Source organism: Choloepus didactylus, chromosome 20 (genome assembly GCF_015220235.1).
Source record: "Choloepus didactylus isolate mChoDid1 chromosome 20, mChoDid1.pri, whole genome shotgun sequence".
Lineage (NCBI taxonomy): Eukaryota > Metazoa > Chordata > Mammalia > Pilosa > Megalonychidae > Choloepus > Choloepus didactylus.
Window position 1 is genome coordinate 41493351 of NC_051326.1, and position 20677 is coordinate 41514027.

General features: G+C 34.9%; 1 protein-coding gene and 1 pseudogene across 3 annotated transcripts in view; both read left to right on the top strand.

Annotated features, from left to right (window-relative positions):
* Positions 1 to 20677, top strand: part of CSMD1 (CUB and Sushi multiple domains 1) — a 2222584-nt gene that overhangs the window by 1358335 nt on the left and 843572 nt on the right. The gene's annotated exons all lie outside the window — the stretch shown is intronic.
* Positions 3140 to 7434, top strand: LOC119516965 (annotated as a pseudogene).

Below are 20677 nucleotides of genomic sequence, written 5' to 3' on the forward strand. Positions count from 1 at the left end.
AGTGGTGTTATTATAGGATAACCTAAATTGAATCTGGTTAATATAAAAATATTTAGACATATTGATTAATTTAAGCATGTGTTGTTATTAACAATCTCTTTGGAATGCATACCCCAAGTAACCCAGACATCAAGTGCTCTGTGACACTCTAGTTGAAACCCACTGAATGGAATTGTAAGGGTTTACCCATAAGCAGTAGAAAGTGCTTTCAAATATCTTATCCAAGGCTAGCAAATTTTAGATCTTATGTTTTGATGAAGCCTATTATTCATTTGTGTTTGCTAAAGAAAGGATCTATTTAGTATTGCCTCCAACGTGTTAGAGTATTATGCATAGTGGGTCAACACTTACAGGTGACATTTTATAACCCCTTATTACTTAATTACTTACTTTGATTATTTGCAACTTGATTTTTTTTTTTTTTTTAATTTTAACCACTGTCCATGTGAAATGTTGGGCAAAATATCTCTTTTGGAGCTCTTGCTGTCTTCAGGCAGACTGGGTTGGAATCCTGGTGCCTCCACCAAAAAGATGGTGACCTTGACAAAGTTGCTTCATGCCTCTGGGCCTCTGCTTTGTTTGTTATTTCCTTGTCCCTTTCTCAAATGGCAAGAACAATATTACTTACCTTATAGGGCTGATGTGAAGATTAAAGGAAATAATTCATGCAAGAAGGTGTTTAGAACAAGCCCTGGCACATTGAAAGGGCACTCTAAATATTAGCTATTTAAGAAACTAAAAATTAGTTGAACTTCTTTTTGCTGGATATCAAAGAAGTAATCAATGGAAATGTCTAGTCCCTTAGTAGTAAAAAATTGAAATGGTGTAAATGAAGTGAGAACAAAATACTTGGCAATCTTCAAAAATCTCTCTACATCTATCCATAACTGATTTTAAGTGCCACAACATTTGTTTTTCCTCAAACATTATCTAAAGGGGGCTATGACATTTTAGAAGGCATAAGCTATTGAAAATCTGGGAAGGGGTATACAAGATTTAACTAGATGATCCTGAGGTGGCTTAACAAATTGTTACTGACAACCTTCTAGTACTGAGCTGAGAATTAAATGATTGACTTAATGGTACACGTGGATGAGTAAGAAGGTGAAGTGTGGAGGAAATGGTCTTCAGCTCCCTAAAAGTGGTGACTTATTTCTCATGTCTTTCCTGGTCTCATAACTTAAACCAAAACATGCAATTGTTTGATTGCTGTTGCTTTCTCATTTTATTGATGGGGCTGAGTATGATTCTGTTGATCATATTTTTATTAAGATGGACCTTAGAATGCATCATGTAAAAGGAGCAGATAGTGCATAATTCACAATCCAAACTGAGACAATACTTTTTAAAATTATTAAATATTTTGTTCATATATGTATTTAATTTTAATCTCGTTCTTGTAGAGAATTTTAAATGCAAAGAGAGAGTAGTACAAAGAACCTCCATGTACCCAGTTACTTGGCATCAAAAATTGTAAACATTTTGCCATTCTTTTTTCATCTATCCACCTACACCTACTACTCTGCAAAGAGAGAGTAGTGCAAAGAACCTCCATGTACCCAGTTACTTGGCATCAAAAATTATAAACATTTTGTCATTCTTTTTTCATCTATCCACCTACCCTACCCCCCTTTAAAATACTCTTTCCTGGAGTATTTTAAAGCAAATCTAAGACATCACTTTATTCCACTTGTAAATGTGTGTGTGTGGGTGGGTGGGTGTGTTTATACATCTACATATATATACATGTGTATGTAATTATCTGATATGTGTGTGTGTTTATTAAGCACATGAACATAAAGTTTTATATATATTATAAAGCTTACATTTTACAATCCTGCTGAGCGGAAAGTATTATCCTCATTTTACAAATAAGGAAATTGAGGTTCCTAAAGTTTGGGTCATTTGCCCATGTTCACTTAGTTAGAAGATGACAGAGCCAGAGTCCAATATTTGAATGCAAAGCACCTCCCATTCATTCTTTATAAATATCATTGGATAATTAAACTTTCCACCTGCATTTATATAAAAGTATTTTAATAATTAACACCTTTAAAGTAGGTGCTTATACTTCTATTGTAATCCCATTTCAAAAATAAAAAAGACAATTCCTATAATTTTGGATAAAATTATACTATTGTGTTCATTCATTTAGTCATGCAACAGATATACATTGAGCATCTAATTCATGCCTGGAACCATTGTATATAAATATAAAATACTACAATTACTTCAAAATAGAGAAAGAGATTAGGTTTTAAATGGATCAGGTGTAATGAACTCTGTTATAATAAAAAAGAAATAGATTCTGTGAGCAGGGAAATTCACGTGAGTGATACTAACAATGTACAGATTAAAAGGGAGGAGGCTTAAAATTCAGATAAGCAAAGGGAATTGACAGAAAATGAAGAACAGGATCAGTAGAAGGTAGCGAAGGGAATTTACTCAGAGCTCAGAGCTGCTCTCCCATCACCATGGCAATGCAAATGGATTCGCATCCTGATTGGGTGGCGAACCAGTTGGATCAGGGGTGCTAAAGCAACACTATCTGTTTCTCTCTTGAGAGACTTAAGTGTTGCAAAGATCAAGTGTTTTCACAGGCTGGACTTTGCCATTACTCAACACCCCGCTGTCTTCAAGATAGCTGTGTTTCCAAAGGCCATCAGCCATTAATTAGAGTGACAGGGCTTAGGGAACCACCGGCCCCTGTGTGTGGTTTTCAGAGCAAGCTAGCAGGTAAATAGTGCTTGTTTCTACAGTCTGAAATCTTAAGTCATACCTAGGAGACTGTTTATTTAAACTGGAAGAAAAATTGCAGTTACAGAGAGAAAAAACTGTGGAAGAAAAGCAGAGAAAATAAAAACTGAGAGAGTTGCTTATTGTAAATGAATCTAATTTTTTATAGCTTTCTCAATAATGGCTCACCTTTCATACTTAATTCTAAAATCATGCTTCATATCCTTTAATTAGAACTACAGAGTGTTATAGATTGAATCATGCCCCCCACCCCCACCCCTAAAGACATGTTCAAGTCTCCATGCCAGGACCTGTGGGTGAGAACCCATTTGTAAATAGGATCTCTGAGGATGCTATTACTTAAGGTGAGACCAAACTGAATCAGGGCAGGCTTTAATCCAGTATGTATGGAGTCCTTACAAAGAGGAAATTTGGACAGAGTCAGGGGGAGACCAACGGGGAGAGAGATGACCATGAGGCAGAGATGGAGTTATGGATTGGAGACAAGCTACCACTGAAAATCTACAGACTTCAGGAAAAGCATGATACTGCCAAAACCTTGTGTTGGGGATTGAATCATCTTCCCCACAAAACACATGCTCAGGTCCCAATCCCTGGTTCTGTAGTTGTGGACTCATTGTAAATAAGGTCTCTTAAAGATGTTAACTCAGTTAAGGTGTGGCCTAACTGAATCAGTTTGGCCTTTAATCTGAATGACTAGACTCTTTTATAAACAGAATGAAATTCAGAGAGAAAGAGAAGCCACTGGGAGCAGTCAGAGCAGGAGGTCAACGGAACCCAGAAGACAAAGGAAAAGATGGCACTATGTACATTGCCGAGTGAAGGAAAAGCCAAGGAACCCCAAGGATTGCTAGCCAGCCAGAAGATACTGACCCCTGGAGGAAGAATTCTAGTCTCTGTAACCATGAGCCAATAAATTCCTGCTAAGCCAACCCATTGTATGGTATTTGTTTTAGCAGCCAGGGAACTAAAACAGTTTTGTTTGGGACATCTAGCCTCTCAAACTGAGACAATAGATCTCTGCTAATTAAGCCAACTAGTCTGTGGTGCTTTATTAGAGCAGCCCTGGCACACTAAGAAACATAGTTAAATTTTCTTTTAGTTATGGTTCTCCATTCACTGTATACTGTAACAGAAAAGAAACAGGGCCTGCCTTCTGCACTTATCTGCTGATATCCTACCCAACTTGTGAACAGGTGGTACCTAGCTTTTTTATCCACTATACAGAGGATAACCATATAATTTACTGTCCAATATGAGATTTTTTTCTTTTTCTTTTTTTGATCTGGGACACATGCTAAGGTAGTATAATGGCAACAGGTCTAAAGTAGGCTATCCTGGGCAAATCGGGATATAAAGTCCTCTGACTATACAGTGCCACAAATGCACGGAGGTGCATTCAAGAGGAGAAGCATGCTGAAGGCACATACATATTTATGGTTTTAAATTTGTATAGGACACTGTATTTTATTGGCTGCTGCATTGGATGTCTTGCACTAGATACTCTAATGTCCCCAATGTAATTCTCTACACACCTCATCCCTCTCTTCAGTAATCACACCCTTCCTCATGCCCTTGTACATTTGAGTGAACTTCTGCTACTTGAATATGTAAATGACTCTCCAGAAATTTCTTGCTAGACCACCAAATACAAAGAATTAAGGCAGAAGCAAGTCTTAAGACTCATGAAGCCACACCTCCCTATTTTATAAAAGTGAAAGCAAGCTTAGACTTCCCTAAAGTCACACTGGTGCCTATTAATGACAAATCATTTTAAAAGATGTTTATTGTAGCAACATATAGACAACATCAAATTTCCCATCATCACCACTTTCATGTGTTTGAATTACTGCTATTAATTATATTTGCAATATTGTGCTATCAATACCACCGTCTAGTACCAAAACTTTTTCATCACCCCAAACAGAAACTCTTTACTCATCAAATAATACCTTTACATTCCACCTCCCCAACTCCAGGTAATTTATAACCTACTTTCTGCTTATTCTAGGTATTTCATGTAAGTGAAACCATAGGATATTTGTCCTCTTGTATCTGACTTATTCATTCAGCATGATGTCTTCAAAAGTTCATCCATTTTTGACAGTGCCTTTACTAGAGAGTTTTCCAAAACTGACATTGATCCATGAAACCAAGTACTCAAATGCATGAACCACACTCTGATTTTACAGAAATGTTCTCAAGCTTTGCTTCCAATGATAATTTACTGATGTAGAATAAAGATTCAATGAATTTGTACAGTGGAAAGGACAGTTAGACTGCTGAATCATTGTGGGTACAATTAGTCCTGAGGCAACTTTATTTTGTAGCCACTTTTTTGGTTATAAAATATCAAAGACTTTACTTCTACATCAAGAGATCAGATTTTTAAAGTTGATTTATATGTCTCTGAAACAATAACAAAATACTGATCCAAAATCTACCAACACATCTCCTACGATGAAAACAGAAACATGATTTATAATGAACTTCTCTTATTTTTTTCTTTAAAAAGTGGGCTGGGATAATTTTGATCCTTTAAAGTAGAGTTCATCTGACTCTAGAAATATTGGTTCTAAAATTACCTTGCTTAACACACATTATTTCAGACATAGTTAACGGTAAACTTTGGCCAAGTTCTCCACATTGCTGCAGATTTCAAATAGAAAATCTAGAGCTGCAATAAAATAAATAGAAACAGTAAATGACGGACAAGTTGGAAACTAAGGCCAGTTTAGAATCTAATCTGTAGCCTTCAAAATGAGGATGAATTTTCCTAAATGCAGTAGTGTTATGATTCCATTTGACCTCTTATAGAATCATCTGAAACAGCAACAGTACAGTGCAATTTTTAAAAAATATTTCTTTTGATTACACATATACAAAATAACATTTCTGGTTTTATCCACTTTCTAATATACAATTCAGTGATGTTAATTGCGTTCACAATATTGTGTTACTATTACCACCATTCCATTGCCAAAACTTTCCCATCACCTTTAACAGAAACTCTGCACCAATTAAGCAGTAACTTCCCATTTCCCATCCACACCCCTGCTCCTGGTAGCAGATATTCTAATTTATGACCCTATGAATTATTGTATTCTAATTATTTATGTAAGTGGCATCATACAATATTTGTCCTTTTGTGTCTAGCTTATTTCATTCAACATGATGTCTTCAGAGTTCATCCATGTTACAGTATGTATCAGAACTCCATTTGTTCTTACAGCTAAATATATTCCATTATACATATATACCATATTTTGTTTATCTTCATCCACTTGGGTTGCCTCCCCCTTTTGGCTATTGTGAATAATGCTGCTAGGAACATTGATATCTATCTGAGTCCTGCTTTGAATTATTTGAGGTATATACCTAGAAATGGGATAGCTTGATCATATGGTAATTCTATACTTATCTATCTGAGGAAATATCAAAGTTTTTTCACAGCAGCTGTACCATTTCACATTCCCTACAACAATGTACAAGGGTTCCTATTTCTGCTTCCTCACCAAAACTTTTTATTTTCTGTTTTTTAAATAATAGCAATTATAGTGTATATGAAATGCTATTATACTGTGGATTTGATTTGCAGTTCCTAATAGCTAATGATGTTAAGCTTCTCTTCAAGGAGGCCGTTAGCATATCTTCTTGGGAGAAATTTTTATTTGAGCCCTTGACCCAAATTTTAATTGGGTTGCTTGTCTTTTTGTTATTGAATTGTAGGAGTTCTTTATATATTTTGGATATTAAACCCCATCAGGTTTCCAAGAATTTTTCTATGAATCTGTATGTTGTCTTTTCACTTTCTTGATATGGTCCTTTATATGAAAAAAGTTTTAAATTTTGATCAGGTCCATTATTTTTCTTTTGTTGCTTCTGCTTTTGGTGTAAAATTTAAAAATCTATTGCCTAATACAAGATCCTGAAAATATTCCCCTAGGTTTTCTTCTAGGAATTTTATTATTTTTATAAATATATTTAAGTCTTTGACCCATTTTGAGTTAATTTTATATATGGTATGAGGAAGGAGTCCACTTTCGTTCTCTGGCATGTGAATATCCAGTTTTGCATTTGTTGAAGAGTCTATTCTTTCCCCTGTGAATGGACTTGGCACCATTGTCAAAAATCAATTGGCACTCTTCCTAGGCTGGTGCTCAGCAAGCAAAAGTCCCTATTCAGTTCATGCATAAGGATTGTGAAGCCCAATGGTGAAAAGCCAGATGAATTCCAGTCTGGCCTTTCTTGGGCCTTTGTTGAGCTGTGGATGAAATCTGGCCCAAAGGCTCAATTAAGGGAGCTGAATATAACAACAGCTAAGAAAACTGAAGTTGATGGTGTACATGAAGAGCAGAAAAGTTCAGCAGAAAGCATATTGTCTTTACTTGTCAGAGGCAAATTCTACCTAGGCTAATGTGAGAAAGCCAACTTGAAAAAGCTATACAAAAAATAAGCAAAAGCATCCCAGAAGCCGTGCTTTGATAGCTGTACATGATGCAATCTTGGAAAATTTGGTCATCCTGAGTAAAACTGTGGGCAAGAGAATCCAAAAAACTGTATTGTAGCCAGCTTAGGTTCATTTGAACAAAGCAGAGTAGAACAAAGTAGAAGGTTGAAACTTTCTCATATGCACATAAGAAGCTTACTGGCAAGGGTGTTAATTGTGAATTTTGAGAGTTTAATTGTAAACAAAAATGACTAAATAAAGTATCATCCAAAAAAAATCAACTGACCATTGGTATGGGTGTTTAGTTATGAAATCTCACTTCTATTCTATCAGTCTATATGTCTGTCCTTGTGCCAGTACATCACACTGTTTTGATTACTCTAACTTGGTAATAAATTTGGAAATCTGTTAAGTGTGTGTCCTCCAACTTTGTTCTTCTTTTTCAAGATGTTTTTGACTATTCAGAGCTGCTGTGCTTCCTTATGAATTGGATATTTGGCTTTTCCATTTCTCTGAAGAAGGCTGTTGGAATTTTGATTGGGAGTGCATTGAATCTATAAATAGCTTTGGGTAACATAGATTAAAGTTTTAGTTTCATGGGATGATCAAGCAAATACCACAAAGTGGGTCAGTTAAAACAACAGAAATTATTCACTCACAGTTTGAGGCTGGAAAAAAGTCTGAATCAAGGTGCCACAAAGGCAAAGCTTTCTCCCTGAAGACTGTGATGTTCTGGGGCTGACTTCCAGCAATCCTTGGTGTTTAGCTTCTCACATGGCAAGTCACATGGTGGTGTCTCCTGATCTCTCCCTTCTCTTCCAGTTTTCATTGATGTTCAACTTATTGCTTCTTGTGGCTTTCTCTTTCTGTGTCTAAATTTTATTCTGCTCATAAAGAACTCAAGTAATAGGATTAAGATCAATCCTGATTGAGTTGGGCCACCTTATCTGAAGTAACCTCATCTGAAGATCCTATTTACAATGGGTTCACATCCACAGGAATGAATTAGGTTTAAGAACATGTTTTTTTCTGTGGTACTTACAGCTTTAAACCACCACAGACATCTTAACAATATTTAATCTTCCATTTCATGAATATGTAATGTCTTTCCTTTATTTGTCATTTTTTATTTCTTTCAACAATGTTTTGCAGTTTTCTGTGTATAAGTTCTTTAAATCTTTGGTTAAATTTAATCCTAGATATTTGATTCTTTTAGTTATTATTCAAATGCAATTGTTTTCTTGATTTTCTTTTTTTGATTGATCATTGCTGGTGTATGGAGACAGCATGGATTTTGGGGAGTTGATCTTGTACTCTGCTACTTCGCTGAATTCATTTTTTAGCTATAATAACTTTCTTGTAGATTCTTTGGGATATTCTATATTTAGGATCATGTCATCTACAAAAAGGGAAAGTTTTACTTCCTCCTGTCTTATTTATTTTATTTGCTTAATTGCTTAGGCTAACACTTCAGGTACAATGTTGAATAGCAGTGGTTAAAGAGGACTTTGTTTTATTGTTCCTAATTATAAGGGGAGAGCATTTATTCTTTCACCATTAAGTATAATGTTAGCTGTGGGTATTTTACATGTGCCCTTTATCATGTTGGGGAAGTTTCATTATATTGCTAGTTTTCTGTGTCCTTTTTTTTTTTTTTTTCCTAATCAAAAAGAGGTGCTGGATTTTGTCAAATTCCTTTTCTGTGTCAATTAACATTTTTCTTTTTTCTATTAATTTGATGTATTCCATTATTAGTTGATTTTCTTATGTTGACCCACCCTTATATTCCTGGGAGAAATATCACTTGGTTGTGGTGCATTATGTTTTAATGTGATGTTGGATTTGATTTGCAAATGTTTTACTGAGGATTTTTAAATCTACATTAATAAGGAGAATTGATCTGTAATTTTCTTTTCTTGTGGTATCTTTATCTGGCTTTGACATTAGGGTGATGCTGTCCTCATAGCATGAATTGAGAAGTATTCCTTCAAAGTATTCCTTCATCTTCAATTCTTTTGGAAGAATTTGAGCAGGATTGGTATTAATTCTTTTTTGAATGTTTGGTAAAATTCATCTGTGAAACTATCTGGCCCTGTACGTTTCTTTATTGGGATGTTACTGATTCAATCTCTTTACTTATTATTGGTCATTTGAGGTATTACATTTCTTCTTGATTGAATTTGTATAAATTATATGTTTCTAGGAATTTGTCAATTTTATGTAAGTTATCTAGTATATTATTTCACTCAGGATTATCCAGAGAAACAGAACTAACAGTATATGTGTGTGTGTGTGTGTGTGTGTGTGTGTATGTATCTATCTATAATCTATCTATTATCCATTATATAGAGGGATACATTTTTTATAGGAATTGGCTTATGACTGTAGGGATTCACAAGTCTGAATTCCCTATGGCAGGATGCAAGCTGGAAACTTCAAAAAGTATGATTCTGAAATCTGGTGTGATCCAAACTCTGTAGAGCAGATCAGAAGTTGGAAACTCTGATGAAGGTGAAATGGTATTCCCCAGGAGAAGCTTGCTAGCTGAAGAAGTGGCAGAAATTCTTTTTGACTTCTGAAATCCTCAGTTCTGCTTTTTGATCTCTAACTGACTAGATGAGGAAGCTCTCCTTATTGCTAATGGCAATCTCCTTGTTGACTGCAGATACAATCAGTGGTAGATGCAATCAACTGACTATAAGTGCTAATGTGTCTATGAAATACCTTGGCAGCAACAATCAAGCAGTGCTTGTTTGATCAAACAACTGGAAACCATAACCTACACATGAAATTAACCATCACACTTTCATAATCCTTTTTATTTCTTTCGGGACAGTTGTATTGACACCTTTTCATTTCTGATTTTAGTTATTTGTATCTTCCCTTTTTTATTTGTCAGTCTAGCTAAATATTTGTCAAACTTATTGGTCTTTCAAAGAACTAATTTTTTGTTTTGTTGATTCTCTCTGTTGTTTTTCTATTCTTTATTTCATTTAACCCTACTGTAATCTTTATTATTTCTTTCCTTCTGCCCACTTTGAGTTTAGTTTGCTCTTCTTTTTCCAGTTCCTCCATGTGTGATGTTAAGTTACTGATTTGTGATCTTCCTTCTTTTTAGAGCATTTATGGCTGTACATTTCCCTCTAAACACTGCTTTTGCTACATCCCATAAATTTTGGTATATTTTGTTTTCATTTTCATTTGTCTCAATATATTTTCTATTCACAATTTATTTTTAAGTGGTGTGTAATGATGATAAAATGTATATACATAATTTGACAAGCAAAGATAAATTCCAAAATCTAGATCTAAATAGTAATGTTGAGTAATAAAGTCATTCAGATAAAAAAAAATGTATTTTTAAAGTTAGAAGAAACCACATTTAGAAAGAATCAATAAAAAATCAAATAGAAAACTTTATAAATTTGATGTTAACCTGTTAATTTGAATGGATCCTCATGAGTTTAGGGCATGCTTTTAGCTCACATGAAACAAAAACTTTATATTTTTCCTAATTTGCTAAAATGTAGTAATCTAAAATGGTCACTTTTTAGAAAATTATTATTGTAGTTTTATATATATATACACACACACAAAATTTCCCATTCTAGCCATGTTTAAGGATCCACTTTAGTGGTATTAAAGGACTGCAATGCTTTTAAATCAATAAATACTGTGGAATAAAAATAAGCAAACTGCTAACTTAAAAATTCATAAATATCTTTTACATCTTAAAATTATTGGCAAAGTGTGTATGGTTTAACTGAAAAAAAATAATTAAATTTGAAGTCAGAAGACCTGGGTTTGATGCAAACTCAGTGTTGTAGGGTCTTTGGTTATTCATTGAATTTCCTGTGTCTCAGTGTCCTCATGTGGAAAAGGAATGACAACCTAACAAGATAATTGTAGGTGTTAAATTAAAATGGTATGCAAATGTTTTCAGCAGAAGACTTGGCACAGAAGTGATATTCAAAAAATACTTTAAAAATTATTTGATTTTTCTTTCAACTTGAAAGAATCTTACAACAGAGTGTTAAAGTGTCCTCCAATTTAAAAGAATGCTGACAAGTACAAATGAGTGCTGCTAAAGAAATGGTGGTGTTATAATTTTGAATTCCCTTTAGGCAAATCGTTTCACACCATTATGTGTAATTGCTTTAGAAAAGAAGTGGTAACAACGTGGTGCCCAAAATAAACAGCTCACTTGTGATTTTCTGAAAGAATAGTAAAAGAACAAAATGAAATTACTCTGTCTTTGCTGATCCATCCTCTTCTGGGTCCATAAGCTAGTACCAGGGATAACCTTCATTAACTATTTGCAGGACACTTTGAAGATAGATGTAAACCCAAAGAAGATTGTTATTTAGTATATTAAACCAACTTTTATGTTTCTCAAGTGCATTTCCCTCTGCTTAAGCCTGATCAATAGGGTTATTTGGGGGAAAATATTTGATGATGGAAGAAAAAGAGGGAATGGAGAGAGCCAGGTTGTTCTGCATTGGACAATTTAATTGAAATATTGAATTTTATATAATCCACTAGTTTAAAAATATACGTAAATGTACTGCATAGTTTTATTTCAATTTTACAACTGTATTGATGTTCTGAATCGAAGTTCTTATTTCAGTTTTACACATTTATATTTCAGTACTTTTTCTTAAAGGCAGACTTCCAGAATAAAATAGTGAATTTTTCCAGTGCTGGCCAAAATAGTTCTAACTGTTAGAATTACTTTTGTGCAAACAGCTGGAAGTTCTGCTCACAAGAGTGGTTCTAAGCAGAAGTGGCCAATAAATCTCATGCTTACTTTAATCTGTGACATACCCAAACCCTTCTGTGTGCTGTTTCCCCAAGACTGATCACCCTGGTGACTCCGAGGTATTGTCTTATGGTACCTTCTACTGTGTCTTCACCGGTGCTCTGGTCAGTGCACTCAACCATCATAGCACTTTAATAAAAATGCATATTTCAAGGTCATGGGTGTGTTTTTTTACCTTTGCGATAGCCTTGGACTGGATACGTTTTCTTTTATGGGAGATATATAAAATTGCATATCTCTTCAAGAATTACTTTCAAACAGTCAATGATAATTGTCTTTTTTTTTTTTTACATGGATAATTAGTTTAAACCATAGCTTCTCTGGGATAGAAATATTAGATGCTCATTATTAATCTTACACTTGTTAAAAAATTTTATTTTGATATTATAGACAACATAACATTCCCCATTTTAACTACATTGAAATATACAAGTCAGTGGTGTTAATTACATTCACAATATTGTGCTACCATTGCCACTGACCATTATTAATCTTATTCTTTTAAAAAGAAGTTTTATTATGTCTATTTGTTTGACATTTATGTACCTATTTTGGTTATCTAATGGTTGATATAAAGGCACATGCACCCTGAAGATATATCATTATATCAACAAAGTGCATGAGTGTTCCCGCAACCGATAACCTGAGGTCAATTTACTCAGGAAGCAGATTCCCTACCTAAGTTGTGATTTGATTGGTCTGAGAATACATACATACGGTTAGTATATATTATGTGCTTCCAAAATACAAAAGCTTTTTCAGCAACAAAATGTTCTCCTTCTCACTTTCCACTATTGTTTATCAAGTGTCACTGACTCAGATTTTCAAATGGCGCATTTTCTCCTTCCTATCCTCACGCCTGACAGTAGATGATTAGCCATGGCCTCTTTTTATTGTAGTACCTAAAGCTCTTCATTGAACTCATTTGCTTATGTATTTTAAACATAATATAAAACAAAACATGGTTGTGCATGTCTAACAGTTAGCATTTATTGAGTGCCTGTGATATGCCAAGCACAGAAACTGGAAAAAGATTTTCGCCTATTGTCCTGATATCAGTCCTACCACATAGGCTCTACTATGCCTAGTTTTTAGGAGCAAACATTTTGGTTAAATAACTTGCTCCAGTATCATACAGCTGGTAACTGCTTGGGGCCAGAGATCAAACCTAAGCATTCAGAGTTAAGTCTATTCAATATATAATGAGTGAAGTTATGGATAAAAGAGGACAAAGACTATAAAGTCAGGGAGAAGGATATTAACTATTTCAGGTGCAGCTAAGGCAAAGAAGAAAACAAAGTGTGCTATAGTTATAAACGTGTAGGGAAAAAAACATTCAAAGTCATTGATAGAAAAAAACTTCTTTTTTTATAGAAATGAAACCCGTATTACTTCTGTTCCTTGTTAAGATAGATTGGAAAGTGTATGTTTTCTTTTAAATAGTTGCTAATCAAGTGATTACTTCTTGTGTATATATTTGTCATAAATAATGAGATACTAAGGCAGAAACGTTGATCTATTATTCTATTTCACAGTAAAGACTGTAGGCAGGGGCGCTGAGACAAAAATGCCCAGGTATGTTACTTTCCAATGATCTTGATGTACTGAGAGAGAGAGCTTGCACAAGAGAGAATGAGATAGCATTAATTATATTGATGAGTTTACATGAGGTGAAACACCACCTCCTCAAGATTTTTGGTCTTTCTACCTAATAGTCTTCATTTGTTCATAAACAAACAAATCAACAAAACAAAATATCACTCACCCTCAAATCCCCATATCTTTGAGTATTTATTATAGGTGCTACATGCAAGAAATATATATATACTGGACACTATAGAAACAAAGATGCCTAAAACACTGTCATTTCCCCTAGGAGTATCAGAGTAAAATACATAAGCAAATGAGTTCAGTGAAGAGTTTACGTGCTACAATAAAAAGAGGCTGTGGTCAATCTTTTATTGTCAGGTGTAAGGATAGGAAGAAGAAAATTTACTGTTTGAAAATCTGAGTAAGTGACACTTGATTAACAAAAGTAGGCAGTGGGGAGGAGGATATTTTGTTGCTGATGATGTTAACAAAGGGTGTTTTATGGGAGGGGGCATTTATCAAGTTTCAGAAAGGCAGGTATTAAGTCATCCTCTTAAATTCCCAGATATGTGTGCATTAAGAATCTGCCCAGGCAGACTAATATTAATCCTTATTTATTTATATTTTAATTTGGTTTTACTGAGATATATTCACATATCATCCAATCATCCAAAGTATACAATCAGTTGTTCACAGTACCATTATATAGTTGTGCATTCATCAACACAATTCATTTTTTAACATTTTCATTACCATAAAAAAAGAATAAAAATTAAAGTAAAAATGAAGACCCAAAACATCCCATCCCCCCATCTGTCCCTATTATTTATTTACTTTTTGCCCCATTTTTCTACCCATCTATCCATACACTGGATAAAGGGAGTTTGAGCTACTGGTTTTCACAATCACACAGTGTAAGCTATATAGTTATGCAGTTGTCTTCAAGAATCAAGGCTACTGGGTTGCAGTTCAACAGTTTCAGGTATTTCTTTATAGCTATTCCAATACACTAAAAACTAAAAAGGAATATCTATATAACATATAAGAATAACCTCCAGAATATCCACTTGACTCCATTTGAAATCTCTCAGCTGCTGAAGCTTTATTTTGTTTCATTTCTCTTCCCCCTTTTGGTCAAGAAGGCTTTCTCAGTCCCCCAATGCCAGGTCCAGGTTCATCCCTGGGAGTCCTGTCCCATGATGCCAAAGAGATTTGCACCTCTGGGAGTTATGTCCCACATAAGGGGGAGTTCAGTGAGTTTACCTGCAGAATTGGCTTAGAGAGAGAGGCCACATCTGAGCAACAAAAGAGGTTCCCTGGGGGTGACCCTTTGGCCCAATTATAAGTAGGCTTAACTTCTCCTTTGTGGTAACAAGCTTCATAAGGCCAAGCCCCAAGATCAAGGGCTCAGCCTTCTAAATTGGTAATCCCCAATGCTTGTGAAAATATCAGTAATTCCCTATGTGGGGAAGTTTAATATTTCCACATTTTCCCCCAGTCCCTCAAGGGGACTTTGCAAATACATTTTTATTCTCTGCCCAGATTCCCTTGGGATGTATCAGGGCTTCACACTAACCTGTACAAACCAACCACATTTAACTCCCTATTCAAAGTTCCATGTAATTATGATGTTTGAATAAACTGACCATACAAGTTAAATTATACAGTGTGCTACAAAAAACACAGATTTTACACCAAATACACATCTCTTCCTTTGGTCTCCCACAGAAGTTGAAGTTTTAAAACACTTTTCCTAGTATAATTACATAGTTATGCATTCACCACCACAATGTATATGAGGACATTTCCATTTCTTCTGCAAAGAAAGGGGAAGAGGAAAAAAAAGAAAAAAGAAAAAAAAATGGTGACTACAAAAATAAAATATAAAATAAAAATAACATAAAATAAAATAAAAATGTCAGACAACAATACCAATGCCAAAAATCCCATACCTCTCCCTTTTATCCTTCTCTTATAGACATTTAGCTTTCATGTATTGCCTTTGTTACAATTAATCAAAACATATTACAATGTTACTGTTAACTACAGACTCTGGTTTGCATTGACTATATTTTTTCCTCAATATCATCTCATTTTCAACACATTGCAAAGTTGACATTCATTTTTCTCCCTCATGTAAAAATATTCTTATATTTGTACATTTAATCACAATCATTGACAACTCTAGGTTTCACTAAATTATACAGTTCCAGTTTTTATCTTTTATCTTTCCTTCTGGTGTCATGCATACCCCTGACCTTCCTCTTTTATCCATACTCACAGTCATCTTTGTTTGCAATATTGTGTTACCATCACACAGTATTGTGTTATTCATTTCTGGAACTATGAAATCAGTCCTCTTGAACATTCTATATTCCTTTAACATCAAATGTCTGATCTCTACCCTCGTTCTATCTCCTGATATCTTCATTTCTACTCTCTTCCCCAAACCTCTCTCTCCTGTCTTTTCCTACCTGCCTGTAGCTCCCCCTTTAGTATTTCCTGTAGAGGAGGTCTCTTGTTCACAAACTTTCTCAGTGTCTGTTTATCTCAAAATATTTTAAACTCCGCCTCATTTTTGAAGGACAGTTTTGTCAGATATAGGATTCTTGGTTGGCAGTTTTTCTCTTTCAGTGTCTTGAATATATCAGACCACTGCCTTCTTACCTCCATGGTTTCTGCTGAGAGAGCTGCACTTAGTCTTATCAAGCATTACTTGTATGTCATGGATTACTTCTCTCTTCTGCTTTCAGAATTCTCTCTTTGTCTTTGACATTTGAAAATCTGATTACTATGTGTCTTGGAGTAGGTCTATTTGAATCAATTCTGCTTGGGGTATGCTGTGCTCCTTGGACTTGTAATCTTATGTCTGTCATAAGAGTTGCGAAATTTCCATTGATCATTTCCTCTATTATTCTTTCTGCCCCTTTTCCATTCTCTTTTCCTTCTGGAACACCTATAACATGGATATTCATGTGCTTCATGTTGTCATTCAGTTCCCTGAGACCCTACTCATATTTTTCCATTCTTTTCACTATCTGTTCTTTTGTGTGTAGGATTTCAGATGTCCTGTCTTCTAGTTCATTGATCCTTTCTTCTGACATTCTAAGTCTGCTGTTGTATGTCTCCATTGTGTTTTTCTTCTGGGCTATTTTGCCTTTCATTCCCATAAGTTCTGCCATTTGTTTATTCAAGTTTATGAATTCTTCCTTATGGTCCAGTGTCTTCTTTATATCCATTGTCTCTTTTGTTACATTTTCTTTCAACTCATTGATTTGATTTAGAAGATTTGTTTGAACATCTTTAATTAGTTGCTTCAAGTCCTGAATCTCAGTTGAGGTGTTAGTGTTTTCCTTTGACTGGGCCATATCTTCATTTTTCCTGATGTAGCTCATGATTTTTTGCTGTCTAGGCATCTGATTTTCTTGATTACTTTATTCTAGAGATTGTTTTCTCTCTTTTGCCTGTGTTTTCTTGTTGGTTTCTTTGATCTCTATCTTTTCTTCTCTTACTGGCCAAGTGTCAGATTGGCTCTGCTCTGCAGTCTTCCCCTTAAAATTAGGTGGCTGCTGTGGCCTGCAATAGGTATGGGAGGTAAACACTGGGCACCCCAGCAAGTTCAAAATGTGTGTGGTAATACAAATCTGCTGGCTTCCAGTGGTACTCTGCTTTCCACCATCCAGCAAGACCTGAATTTGTCTTAGAGTCCTGCTTTAATGGTGGGTCTTCTGTATTTTTCAGCTGAAACAGGGCCAGGTTTCTGTACAGGGCATGTAGGCCAGCTCTGTGGTCTTAAGATAGATCTGGAGCATCTCTTTAAAAGTTTTTCAATTCTTTTGCACCTTCCGGACTGTTCAGGAGATGGCACTGTTCAGTAACTTAATTGACACCAATAGCTGCTTTGCCTCCAAGCACAAGCTGTGTCTACATAGGTGAGGTGAAACTGTGGCATTCCTATGACCTCACTTTGCCAGCCAAAATCTGGCTCCACCCATGGCAAAGTACTCCCTCAACTGACACGGTACTCCAGCCATCCTCTAGGCAAGGAGACAGCCACTGGCGGCTGCTTCCCTCAGTGGTGGGGGAAGGGCTTTCAGACCCAGGGCTGGAAACACAGTGTCTGTCCATGTTTTCTCAGTCTCTTTGTCCCTCACTGACCTGGGCCTTGAGATGTTCTCCCTGTTCTCTGGGTCTTCAAACCGTGGGGGTATGTCTCATGCTGTGAGATTTTGTAGTCTTTGACCCTGGTTGGAGGGGTCCCATCTGCTGATTCTGTGCCTTTCCCATCCTAAGACTGAGTGAGGTGGATGGAGATGACCAGCTGGTCCAGGATAGAAGATTCCTACCTGATATTTCTTCTCTTTCTTCAATTCGGCATCTGCAGGGTACTTCTCCAGTCTATGTTCTCCTCCAGAGTTTCAAACAATTCAGAATTGTCCTTTTTTTCATTGGATCTCTGGAGAGAAGTTTTCAGTAGCTGATTACATTGCCGTGCTGATGATGTCCTCTGCCTTAATCCTTGTTTACCGATTGATTGATTTTAGCCATTTATGTTTCCTACCTGTATAACTTTAAAAGATAATATACTGCATACATTTATATCTCCTAAGATGTAAATATTTTTCTCTTTTACTTTGTACAAAAAATGAATCTTTCTGGATTGTTTAAATGATGATCCTTAGTATGAAGTGTCCTAGTAATTTTAATGTTTCCTCATTTCAAAGTTGTTTCACTTCTTGGAAACCTTAGTTATCTTTTTTTTTTTTTTTTTTTGAAGTATAAAGTTATGATGAAAGGCAAGGACTTTGGAGTCAGCAGAACTGAGGTTCTCATCTCATCTATCTGCCACTGCTAGCTGTATCATAATAGCAAAATCAAATCTTCTAGACTAAATTTCCCTACCTGTAAAATGGGGATAATAATATCTAACTTCTGGGATTTTTCTGAGTATTAAATGAGATACTGTATTGAAATTACTTAGCATAATGCCTGACAGATATGAGCATTTACTTAGTAATAGTATTACTTTAAGTAGTGAAACATGATATTCTTGCCCAATAACTTTGAGTAATTATAATTTTGGTTTGTTTATAATAATGATAATAATAACTATGATGGTATTTTCTATTAAAAATCCCTGATTTCAAAGGGACTTGCTTAGAAAATGATGGTTTCTACTCAGCTAGTGTTACTCTATTAATCTAGTCTTAATATAGGATATTCTTTCATATGATAGGTTCAGAGAAGATGAATGTTGGGATGAATTACCAATTTGCAATAAATTATCCTGGGTTACACACAGCTAACAAAATGAAGCTGACCATAATATAATTTGCTTTTGATAATGTGAAAATCAGTTAATACTATCAAACAGTCAGTTTGTAGAAAATTCTTAATGATGGAGGCTCCAAACCAGTGCTTACAGTACATGCTGTTTGTGCATTTACTCTCATGAGAATAACTCCATTATCTTTGTGGGCTTAAATCCAGCACACATATTATACAGCTAGGTAGTTAATTGGAGATAAATTAAAAATAACTCACACCATAAGTGCTTTATATATGTTACCAGTGCCTTTGAGGTAAAAAACAACAAACAAAAACTACCAAAAAACAAACAATAGTTTCAAGTTAAAATTAACTTCTGAATCAAGTATGTTCATACTGAGAGGGTGGGCTCTTAGGGAAATGTTGAAAATGTGAGTGCTTTTCCCTGCAAAATGTTTATGAGCTTTGCAATCCACTAGATTGTTAAACAAGTTCTTGCTTGTCATAAGGCAAGGGTTGATTTGTGTCCAGGGACTAAGGAGGGATGATGCTATTTCTTCCAATGTTTTCATTTCAATATTCTTACTAATAACTGTTTTATACTAAAGAGGAAATTTTGTTTATTTTGTTCAGTGCTCACCTAGTTCTCAAGTCACCTATTGTGCTGGATTGTGGAGATATGGAATTGGGAAGGACAGGTTGGAGAGTAGATATTCACTAGAAATGCATATAGAAATCTTTATTCTGGTCAAGACATACATGGCATAAATGATTAAATGATTTTTTTCTTTCTGTATGTTCCTTTCCAGACAAAGTGTTCTGAATCCCATTAGTTTATTATCACAAGAATGTCTTTAATCTCTCTCTTCTCTTTATTAACTAATTAATTAATACAAATTAATTCAATAAAAATTCAATAAATATTTATTGAAAGTCTACAACATGTCATACTATTTGAAGCTCACTTCCTAAAGGGAAAGTTAAAAAATAGTAAATAAATAGGTAAATAACAACATCATGTGTGTTGTAATAACAGAAATATTTAGAAGGGGTATGGGAATTAAAGGTGGAAAATCATTGATTCTCCTAGGAGTGGAATGGTTTATGAAAAATGAAAATTTTAAAAAAAGATTTGGGCCTGGAAAGATGAGTGGGAGATGTCTCTAATTGTATCATATTCAGTGGTGTGCTGGTAGAAGTTTAGTAACCAGTTCTCTGGGGGAAAAGCCTGATTTATAGCATTTTCCAATTTAAATGGTCTAAATATTCCCACCACAGTCAATTTTAAGCTACCAACATAATGCCAATAACACATAGCATTGGGAAGAGATGGGCTAGATACACAATTATATAGTATTTCTATCAGACAGATGCAGTAGAAGCAAATAACTTCAAAAGCACAGATCTCAGCAAAATGTAGTAAGATAATTAGGAATTGATGAGTTTTGAGTAGTTATTACTCAAATATAATGTAATTGTTTTATTTGTATATTCGTATAATGTAAACTTTAATAAAGGCTGTGCTTAACAACCAGCTTGCAAATTTCCTGAAAATTAACCATCAGCTTCTCACCCTCATTACAACTTGGCTCCAGCATACAGCTAAATTATTGGTAACCATTCTGAGATGGGGTAACCCAAATTTAGGAGCATATTCTTAATATTGAACACACTACAATTTAAAAAGGATAAGATAATAGTTTGAAAATTCTTTGGGGCAAGGGCCAATAGGAATACCTTAAAATTCTCAGGTCTATTTCTGGAGTTATGGTTTAGAGCCCTTTTGTAAATAT